General features: G+C 42.5%; 1 long non-coding RNA gene across 3 annotated transcripts in view; it reads left to right on the forward strand.

Annotated features, from left to right (window-relative positions):
• The first annotated feature begins 5 nt into the window (after positions 1-5).
• Positions 6-11,250, forward strand: part of LOC118027380 — a 25,922-nt gene continuing 14,677 nt past the window's right edge. For 2 of the 3 annotated variants that reach the window (XR_004683799.1, XR_004683801.1), the window contains exon 1: positions 126-535. This is a non-coding gene — a long non-coding RNA (uncharacterized LOC118027380). The other variant, XR_004683800.1, reaches the window with a different exon arrangement.

Consider the following 11,250-nt stretch of genomic DNA (forward strand, 5'->3'; position numbering starts at 1 on the left):
TACTCGCCGGAAGCGGAAGCCGCGCCGAGAAGCTCGTGTCAGTGGAAGCCCGGGTGTCGGCTCGCTGCCGTGGGAAGGCCTAGCGGTGCTTGCGGGAGGAGAAGGAGGGGGGCCAGAGGTGAGAACCAGCTGGAGGAGTCAAGAGCGAGAAGGGACCGGGAGGGGCAGGTGTCTGAAATGTGGTCGTCCAGGTGACCGGAGGAATCCTCTGGAGAAAGAGGGCCGCGCATGCGCCTGGTTGAGCGCTGAAGCCCCATTGCCCGCAGGGCGCCGACGGGCACCAGAGACGGAGGCTGCTCCGCCAGGCTCCGGGGCCCGGCTGTGGCCGCGCTTGCTGGTCCTGGCTGGGGCCAGGAGCCGCTGGGGGCAGGGCAAGGGCGGTTGCGGACTTTGAGCTACACTTATCCTCTCTTCAGGCCAGTCCAGAGAGAAGGTGGCGAGCTGAGGCGGCCAGTTACGTGGCGGACCTGTGGGTCTCAGCTGGCACGTCACTTCCGACTGTTTGAGTTTTAGCCTTTTAACATTCCAGGATTAGGTAAGTTCTCCCTGCCGTGGGCTTTAAATGCTCCTCGCCCTACCCTCGCCAAGAGGGCTTAAAGACATTGTTTATCTTCCCCGGTGGAGTGGAAGTCCTGCCATTCTGCTGCTCACCTGTTTATCCTCAACTTCTCACCCGGCCCCCGCCGCAGGCAAGCTGTTAAAGTGGGTGCTAGCTAACGCCCATTCTTCCCACTTTGCGGGCTCTGACTTGAGATTGTCCCAAAGAACAGATGATGCTTGTGTGGGGACTCAGACTTTTGCATTATAGCCTCCCTGCTCTCCTCTTCTGCTGCTGGAAGCTTTGCAGGCCTGTGACTTTGGAGGAAGAGCCTGCTCAAAGAAGTGTGTTGAAATAGGGAGGTGGTGCTGAATAGAGGTGATGGAGCTGGGGAGGACCTAGTGCAGGGTAGAGGTGTGATGAGACTGGGGAGGAGTTAGTGCTAGGAGTGTCTGATATTGTTCATGGAAAAGGCAGCTTATCCCACACCTTCTCTCCCACAACACTTGGCATGCAGAATGAAAGACATGGGCAGATTTTAGTGTACCCATTTCTAGGAGGAAATGGCCCAATGGCCCATCTTGTTCCTGTGTAAGTTGTGATGTTGTTTATAAACACAATGCAGTATTTAACCTTTCATCCTGGGAGCCAGAAACTATTTACTTGCAGAAAATACCAAATGTGTGAGGTACAGGGATTTAGGATCAGGCATACTAATATAATTGGTCTCCTTGTCCTTTTTTTTTTTTTTTCTGGTAGCCAATGATTTGAAGAGGATTAAACTTGGGAAAATTACGTTTATTTTTTTTTTTTCTCATTGTTATTTGACTGTTAGGAATTTTAGCAGTGGTAAAATTTGGTTTACAAAACGCCTCAATTTTTTTTTTTTTAAAGATTTTATATATTTATTTGAGAGAGCACGTGTGAGAGAGAGATCAGGAGCAGGGCAAAGGGAGAGGGAGAAGCAGACTCCCAGCTGAGCAGGGAGCCCAATGAGGGACTCGATCCCAGGACCCCAGGATCATGACCCCAGTGGAAGGCAGAAGCCTAACCAACTGAGCCACCCAGGTGCCCAAAACACCTCAGTTCTAAGATAGGGTAGTTTGAAAGCCACTAACTGGGGGGTCATCCACTTTAGCTTTGCTTTGGAGGGTGGGTGATGATGGTGAGGTTTGGTTCTGGTTTTGATTTGTTCATTTGTAACTTTTAAGGTGTTGCTAGCATTCCATTCTGGCTTCCTGTTTGTAGGTGACCATTCTGAGGAGGAAGTGTATTTCAAAGGTCTGTTAAGAATGTTTTTGCCTGGAGACTGATTATTAAGATTTTATACTGAATATGGAAGGAAAGGTGAGAGAATGTTTAGATAAAAATATAAAATTATGTAGGTCATGTACTATGATACAGAATAGGGGTTGGCAAACCTTTCCTGTAAAGAACCAGGTAAGCTGTATTTTCTGCTTTGAGGCTCATACTTTTCCTCTGTATTTGTAGTGTGAAAACAGTGTTAGACAATACCAAATAAATGAGAATTGTTTTGTTCCAATAAAACTTCTTGTATGGATGCTGAAATTTGAATTTTATGTGTCATAAAATATTTATTTTTCTTTTGATTTAACCCCCAATCATTTAAAAATGTAAAAACCATTCTTAGACCGACCCCTGACATAGAACAATAATGAAGTACCCAGGATGTTTCAAGAGAGAGTAAGTAATTGGGAACAAGTGTGAACACAATGCTGTGATATCTTACTTCCAGCTGTCTATATAATAATACACAAAATAATAATAAAGGAAATCTTAAATCTTAACTCACATTTTGTTATTATGACTTGTGAAACTTGGTAAGCTGAGATTTATGCACGTAGTAGGATACAAGTACATTCTTTAAAATAAAGTGTATTCCTTGTTCAGAATTGAAAGGGATTGTAGTTCAGGAGATGTGGAATTATGCTGAGTTATAATGTTGATTTATTTATATCAAGGCATTTCCACCACAGGAGTATGCAAAATTTCATTACAGTAATGAGAAGAAGGAGAATTAAAATTAAAAATATATATACATTGTAATATATTTTTTAAAATTTATACTTAAATTCAACTTAGTTAACATACAGTGTATTATTAGTTTCAGGAGTAGCATTTAGTGATTCATCAGTTGCATGTAAGACCCAGTGCTCATTACATCAAGTGTCCTCCTTAATGCCCATCACCCAGTTACCCTATTCCCCGCTTAATTCCCCTGCAGCAACCCTCAGTTTGTTCCCTATAGTTAAAGAGTCTCTTATGGTTTGCCTTCCTCTGTATCTTATTTTATTTTTCCTTCCCTTCCCCTATGTTTATCTGTTTGTTTAGAAAATTCCACATAGGAATGAAATCATGTGGTATTTGTCTTTCTCTGATTGACTTGTTTGGCATAGCATAATACCCTCTAGTTCACTTTGTTGCAAATGGCAAGATTTCATTCTTATGGCAGAGTAATATTGCATTCTGTATATATACCACATCTTTTTTTTCCCTCTATAAGTGGAAAGCCAAATTGGGCCTTTTTTCTTTTTTTTTTTTATTCTTATGTTAATCCCCTACATTACATCATTAGTTTTAGATGTAGTGTTCCATGATTCATTGTTTGTGCATAACACTCAGTGCTCCATGCAGAATGTGCCCTCCTCAATACCCACCACCAGGCTAACCCATCCTCCCACCCCCCTCCCCTCTAGAACCCTCAGTTTGTTTTTCAGAGTCCATCGATTCTCATGGTTCGTCTACCCCTCCGATTTCCCCCCCTTCATTCTTCCCCTCCTGCTACCTTCTTCTTCTTTTTTTTTTCTTAACATATACTGCATTATTTGTTTCAGAGGTACAGATCTGAGATTCAACAGTCTTGCACAATTCACAGTGCTTACCAGAGCACATACCCTCCCCAGTGTCTATCACCCAGTCACCCCATCCCTCCCACCCCACCCCCCATTCCAGCAACCCTCAGTTTGTTTCCTGCGATTAAGAATTCCTCATATCAGTGAGATCATATGATACATGTCTTTCTCTGTTTGACTTATTTCGCTCAACATAATATCCTCCAGTTCCATCCACGTCGTTGCAAATGGCAAGATCTCATTCCTTTTGATGGCTGCATAATATTCCATTGTATATATATACCACATCTTCTTTATCCATTCATCTGTCGATGGACATCTTAGCTCTTTCCACAGTTTGGCTATTGTGGACATTGCTGCTATAAACATCGGGGTGCACGTACCCTTTCGGATCCCTACATTTGTATCTTTGGGGTAAATACCCAGTAGTGCAATTGCTGGATCCTATGGTAGCTCTATTTTCAACTTTTTGAGGAACCTCCATACTGTTTTCCAGAGTGGCTGCACCAGCTTGCATTCCCACCAACAGTGTAGGAGGGTTCCCCTTTCTCCACATCCCCGCCAACATCTGTCGTTTCCTGACTTGTTAATTTTAGCCATTCTGACTGGTGTGAGTTGGTATCTCATTGAGGTTTTGATTTGGATTTCCCTGATGCCAAGCGATGAGCACTTTTTCATGTGTCTGTTGGCCATTTGGATGTCTTCTTTGGAAAAATGTCTGTTCATGTCTTCTGCCCATTTCTTAATTGGATTCTTTGTTCTTTGGGTGTTGAGTTTGATGAGTTCTTTATAGATTTTGGATACTAGCCCTTTATCTGATATGTCATTTGCAAATATCTTCTCCCATTCTGTCGGTTGTCTTTTGGTTTTGTTGACTGTTTCCTTTGCTTTGCAAAAGCTTTTTATCTTGATGAAGTCCCAATAGTTCATTTTTGCCCTTGCTTCCCTTGCCTTTAGTGATGTTTCTAGGAAGAAGTTGCTGCAGCTGAGGTCAAAGAGGTTGCTGCTTGTGTTCTCCTTTAGGATTTTGATGGACTCCTGTCTCACATTGAGGTCTTTCAACCATTTGGAGTCTATTTTTGTGTGTGGTGTAAGGAAATGGTCCAGTTTCATTCTTCTGCATGTGGCTGTCCAATTTTCCCAACACCATTTGTTGAAGAGACTGTCTTTGTTCCATTGGACATTCTTTCCTGCTTTGTCAAAGATGAGTTGACGATAGAGTTGAGGGTCCATTTCTGGGCTCTCTATTCTGTTCCATTGATCTATGTGTCTGTTTTTGTGCCAGTACCATGCTGTCTTGATGATGACAGCTTTGTAATAGAGCTGGAAGTCCAGAATTGTGATGCCGCCAGGTTTGCTTTTCTTTTTCAACATTCCTCTGGCTATGCGGGGTCTTTTCTGGTTCCATACAAATTTTAGGATGATTTGTTCCATTTCTTTGAAAAAAGTGGATGGTATTTTGATGGGGATTGCATTGAATGTGTAGATTGCTCTAGGTAGCATTGACATCTTCACAATATTTGTTCTTCCAATCCATGAGCATGGAACGTTTTTCCATTTCTTTGTGTCTTCCTCAATTTCTTTCATGAGTATTTTATAGTTTTCTGAGTACAGATCCTTTGTCTCTTTGGTTAGATTTATGCCTAGGTATCTTATGGTTTTGGGTGCAATTGTAAATGGGATCGACTCCTTAATTTCTCTTTCTTCTGTCTTGTTGTTGGTGTATAGGAATGCCACTGACTTCTGTGCATTGATTTTATATCCTGCCACTTTACTGAATTCCTGTATGAGTTCTAGCAGTTTTGGGGTGGAGTCTTTGGGGTTTTCCACATAAAGTATCATATCATCTGCAAAGAGTGAGAGTTTGACTTCTTCTTTGCCAATTTGGATGCCTTTGATTTCTTTTTGTTGTCTGATTGCTGTGGCTAGGACTTCCAATACTATGTTGAATAGCAGTGGTGATAGTGGACATCCCTGCCGTGTTCCTGACCTTAGGGGGAAAGCTCTCAGTTTTTCCCCATTGAGAATGATATTTGCTGTAGGTTTTTCATAGATGGCTTTTATGATATTGAGGTATGTACCCTCTATCCCTATAGTCTGAAGAGTTTTGATCAAGAAAGGATGCTGTACTTTGTCAAAAGCTTTTTCTGCATCTATTGAGAGGATCATATGATTCTTGTTCTTTCTTTTGTTAATGTATTGTATCACATTGATTGATTTGTGGATGTTGAACCAACCTTGCAGCCCAGGGATAAATCCCACTTGGTCGTGGTGAATAATCCTTTTAATGTGCTGTTGGATCCTATTGGCTAGTATTTTGGTGAGAATTTTTGCATCCATGTTCATCAGGGATATTGGTCTGTAATTCTCCTTTTTGATGGGGTCTTTGTCCGGTTTTGGGATCAAGGTAATGCTGGCCTCATAAAATGACCTTGGAAGTTTTCCTTCCGTTTCTATTTTTTGGAACAGTTTCAGAAGAATGGGTATTAATTCTACTTTAAATATTGGGTAGAATTCCTCTGGGAAGCCATCTGGCCCTGGGCTTTTGTTTTTTGGGAGATTTTTGATGACTGCTTCAATTTCCTTAGTGGTTATAGGTCTGTTCAGGTTTTCTATTTCTTCCTGGTTCAGTTTTGGTAGTTGATACATCTCTAGGAATGCATCCATTTCTTCCAGGTTATCTAATTTGCTGGCACAGAGTTGTTCATAATATGTTCTTATAATTGTTTGTATTTCTTTGGTGTTGGTTGTGATCTCTTTCATTCATGATTTTGTTGATTTGGGCCATTTCTCTTTTCTTTTTGATAAGTCTGGCCAGGGGTTTATCAATCTTGTTAATTCTTTCAAAGAACCAGCTCTTAGTTTCGTTGATCTGTTCTACTGTTCTTTTAGTTTCTATTTCATTGATTTCTGCTCTGATCTTTATTATTTCTCTTCTGCTGGGTTTAGGCTTTATTTGCTGTTCTTTCTCCAGCTCCTTTAGGTGTAGGGTTAGGTTGTGTACTTGAGACCTTTCTTGTTTCTTGAGAAAGGCTTGTATTGCTATATACTTTCCTCTTAGGACTGCCTTTGCTGCATCCCAAAGATTTTGAATAGTTGTGTTTTCATTTTCATTGGTTTCCATGTATTTTTTTAATTCTTCTTTAATTTCCTGGCTGACCCATTCATTCTTCAGTAGGATGCTCTTTAGCCTCCATGTATTTGAGTTCTTTCCAACTTTCCTCTTGTGATTGAGTTCTAGTTTCAAAGCATTGTGGTCTGAAAATAGGCAGGGAATGATCCCAATCTTTTGGTACCGGTTGAGACCTGATTTATGACCTAGGATGTGATCTATTCTGGAGAATGTTCCATGGGCACTAGAGAAGAATGTGTATTCATTCCATTGCTTTGGGATGGAATGTTCTGAATATGTCTGTGAAGTCCATTTGGTCCAGTGTGTCATTTAAAGTCTTTATTTCCTTGTTGATCTTTTGCTTAGACGATCTGTCCATTTCAGTGAGGGGGGTGTTAAAGTCCCCCACTATTACTGTATTGTTGTCGATGTATTTCTTTGCTTTTGTTATTAATTGCCTTATATAATTGGCTGCTCCCATGTTAGGGGCATAGATATTTACAATTGTTAGATCTTCTTGTTGGATAGACCCTTTAAGTAGGATATAATGTCCTTCCTCATCTCTTATTACAGTCTTTGGTTTAAAATCTAATTTGTCTGATATAAGGATTGCCACCCCAGGTTTCTTTTGGTGTCCATTAGCATGGTAAATGGTTTTCCACCCTCTCAATTTCAATCTGGGGGTGTCTGTGGTTCTAAAATGAGTCTCTTGCAGACAGCATATCGATGGGTCTTGTTTTTTAATCCAGTCTGATAGCCTGTGTCTTTTGATTGGGGCATTGAGCCCATTTACATTCAGCGTAACTATTGAAAGATAGGAATTTAGTGCCATTGTATTGCCTGTAAGGTGACTGTTACTGTATATTGTCTGTGTTCCTTTCTGGTCTATGTTGCTTTTAGGGTCTCTCTTTGCTTAGAGGACCCCTTTCAAGATTTCTTGTAGGGCTGGTTTTGTGTTTGCAAATTCCTTTAGTTTTTGTTTGTCCTGGAAGCTTTTTATCTCTCCTTCCATTTTCAATGACAGCCTAGCTGGATATAGTATTCTTGGCTGCATATTTTTCTCATTTAGTGTTCTGAATATATCCTGCCAGTCCTTTCTGGCCTGCCAGGTCTCTGTGGATAGGTCTGTTGCCAATCTAATGTTTCTACCATTGTAGGTTACATATCTCTTCTCCCGAGCTGCTTTCAGGATTTTCTCTTTGTCTATGAGACTGGTAAGGTTTACTATTAGATGTCGGGGTGTTGACCTATTTTTATTGATTTTGAGAGGAGTTCTGTGTGCTTCCTGGATTTCGATACCTGTTTCTTTCCCCAAATTAGGGAAGTTCTCTGCTAGAATTTGCTCCATTATACCTTCTGCCCCTCTCTCTCTTTCTTCTTCTTCTGGTATCCCAATTATTCTAATGTTGTTTCGTCTTATGGTATCGCTTATCTCTCGAATTCTGCCCTCATGATCCAGTAGTTGTTTATCTCTCTTTTTCTCAGCTTCTTTATTTTCCATCATTTGGTCTTCTATATTACTGATTCTCTCTTCTGCCTCATTTATCCTAGCAGTTAGTGGCCCCATTTTTGATTGCACCTCATTAATAGCCTTTTTGATTTCGACTTGGTTAGATTTTAGTTCTTTTATTTCTCTAGAAAGGGTTTCTCTAATAACTTCCATGCTTTTTTCAAGCCCAGCTAGTATCTTTAAAGTGATGATTCTGAACTCTAGGTCTGACATCGTAGTAATGTCTGAATTGAGTAGGTCCCTGGCAGTCGGTACTACCTCTTGTTCTTTTTGTTGAGGTGATTTTTTCCATCTTGTCATTTTGTGCAGAAGAGAATAGATTAATGAGAGAACAAAATGCTAGCAGAGTAACCACGTCCCCAGAAAATATACTCTAAACCAATCAGAAAAGACCTGAAGCAGTGGAAAAAGAAACGGAAAGAGAGAAAAAAGAAAAAGAAAAAGAAAAAGATAAAGATAAAAACAAACAAAACAAAACAACAACAACAAAAAAACCCAGAATGTGATCAAATATCATCAGCCTGGTATATAGATCAGTGCCACACACTAGATTTGGGGTGTATTTTGGTCTTTTAGAAGAAAGTGCCTCCCAAAATTTTAAAGAAAGAAAAACTTATATATGTACAAAAATAAGGGTTGATATGATGAAGGGATGGAATATGACTGTAAAGATGGAAATTATAAAAAATTTTGTAAAAGGAATTGATAAGAAGTTGTTTGAAAAAAAAAGAAGAGGATTTAAAAAAAAAAGAAAAAAGGAGAGAATGTGATCAGGCAGGGGAGTAGAAAAAACCGTATACTAGAGATTTAGGGTATATTTTAATCTGTTAGAAGAAACTATCTCAAAATTTTAAAGAGAGAACAACTTACATATATATGCCAAAAATATGGGTAACTACTATGAAGGGATAGAATATGACTCTAAAAATGAAAAATAAAAATGTTTTTTTAAGAAAAGAGATTGATAAGATGTTGGTTGAAAAAGGGAAAAAGAAAAATTCAAAAAAAAGAAAAAAAAAAAAAAAAATTAACTTTGAAAGACTAAAGAATCATGGTAAAAAAGCCATGAATTCTATGTGCAGTGTTCCCCTAGTGCTGGAGTTCTGCCATTCTCATTGATGGGTAAACTTGGTCTTGGCTGGCTGTTCTCGCTGATCTTCTGGAGGAGGGGCCTTTTGCCATGGTTCCCAAATATCTTTGCCGGAGGCGGAAGTGCCCCGCCCTTGCCTGGTCCGGGCTAAGTAATCTGCTCGGGTTGCTCTCCGGTGCTTTTGTTCCCTGCGAGCTTTCCGTACAGCTTTGGAGTCGGAGAGTGAAAATGGCGGCCTCCCAATCTCTGCCTCGAAGGAGCCGAGAACTCGGGCCCTGCTCCTCAGTGCGCCCCCAGAGAAAAGCCGTCAGTCACTCCCATCTCCCCGGTCTCCGGCCGCACTCCGTGCTCACCCGGCCTGTGACCGCGCGTTTCTATCTCTGGCACCCGACCCCCGGGTGGAGTCTCCAAACCCAGCAGATCCCTGCGGTGCACTCCCATGCGGCTCCTCCCGGGGGAGGAAGGTGAGTCTCCCCGGATCTGCCGCTTGTTGGGTGTCTGCTGGAGGAGCAGTGGTCCGACTGTGCCACGGATCACGGTTTATGGCCACCCCGAGCTGAAAGCCCGCACCTGGGCTCCGCCTCTGCAGCCGGCTTCCCTGCTCCGATACCTGGGAGCTCTGCCGCACTCAGGCACCCCGGTCTTTCTCTGGCCCCGAGGGTCCTGAGACCACACTGTCCTGGAGGGTTCCACCCCCCGCTTAGCCACCAGAGTGACGTCCCTCAGCGGAGCCGACTTTTAAAAGTTCCGATTTTGTGCTCCGTGGTTCTATCACTTGCCAGAAGCGGCCGACGGAGGCCCCTCTCCCGCCGTCTATCCTCCCGAATATCGCCTCGGATTCACTTCTCCGCACGTCCTACCTTCCAGAAAGCGGTCGCTTTTCTGATCGGGCCTTTTTTCTTTTAAGACTTATTTTTGTGAGAAAGAGGGTGAGCATGCCAGTGCGTGCACAGCAGGGAGGGGTAGAGGGAGAAGCAGATTCTTATGGAGCGGGAGCCTGATTCAGAGAGAGCACGAGCAGGGGGAGCACCAGAGGGAGAGGGAGAAGCAGACTTCCCACCAAGCAGGGAGTGTGATGCAGGACTCGATCCCAGGACCCTGGAATCATGACCTGAGCTGAAGGCAGATGCTTAATCAACTGAGCTACCTAGGCACCCTGGGCTTTTTTTTTTTTTTTTAATTTAAAATAAAATTTTCTTTTTAAGATTTTATTTATTTATTTATTTGAGAGAGAGACAGTGAGAGAGGGAACACAAGCAAGGGGAGTGGGAGAGGGAGGAGCAGGCTTCCCGCCGAGCAGGGAGCCCGATGTGAGGCTCTATCTCAGGACCCTGAGACCATGACCTGAGCCAAAAGCAGACGCTTAACGACTGAGCCACCGAGGCGCTCCTAAAGTCAATTTAATTAACGTATGGTGTGTTATTAGTTTCAGTGGTAGAATTTAGTGATTCATCAGTTGTATATAACACCCAGTGCTCATTATATCAAGAGCCCTCCTCAATGCCCATTACCCAGTTACCCCATGCCCCCACCCACCACCCCTCCAGCAACCCTTGGTTTGTGTCCTATGATTAAGAGTCTCTTATGGTTTGTCTCCCTCTCTGATTTTGTGAAATCATATGATATTTGTCTTTCTCTGACTGACTTATTTTGCTTAGAATACCCTCTAGTTCCAGGGCGTCTGGGTGGCTCAGTCAGTTAAGGGGCTGCCTTCGGCTTGGGTCATGATCCCAGGGTCTTGGGATCGAGCCCCGCGTTAGACTCCCTGCTCAGTGGGAAGTCTGCTTCTCCCTCTCCCCCTGCTTGTACTCTCGCTCGCACTGTCTCTCAAATAAATAAATAAAATCTCAAAAAAAAAAAAAAAAAAAAAAAAGAATACCCCCTAGTTCCATCCATGTCCTTGCAAATGGCAAGATTTACTTTTTTTAAAAAAGATTTTTAGGGCGCCTGGGTGGCTCAGTTGGTTAAGCGACTGCCTTCGGCTCAGGTCATGATCCTGGAGTCCCTGGATCGAGTCCCGCATCGGGCTCCCTGCTCGGCAGGGAGTCTGCTTCTCCCTCTGACCCTCCTCCCTCTCATTCTCTCTGTATCTCATTCTCTCTGTCTCAAATAAATAAATAAAATCTT

The sequence above is a fragment of the Mirounga leonina genome, unplaced genomic scaffold, assembly GCF_011800145.1.
Source record: "Mirounga leonina isolate KUSES-001 unplaced genomic scaffold, KU_Mleo_1.0 Mir_366, whole genome shotgun sequence".
Taxonomy (NCBI): Eukaryota; Metazoa; Chordata; class Mammalia; order Carnivora; family Phocidae; genus Mirounga; species Mirounga leonina.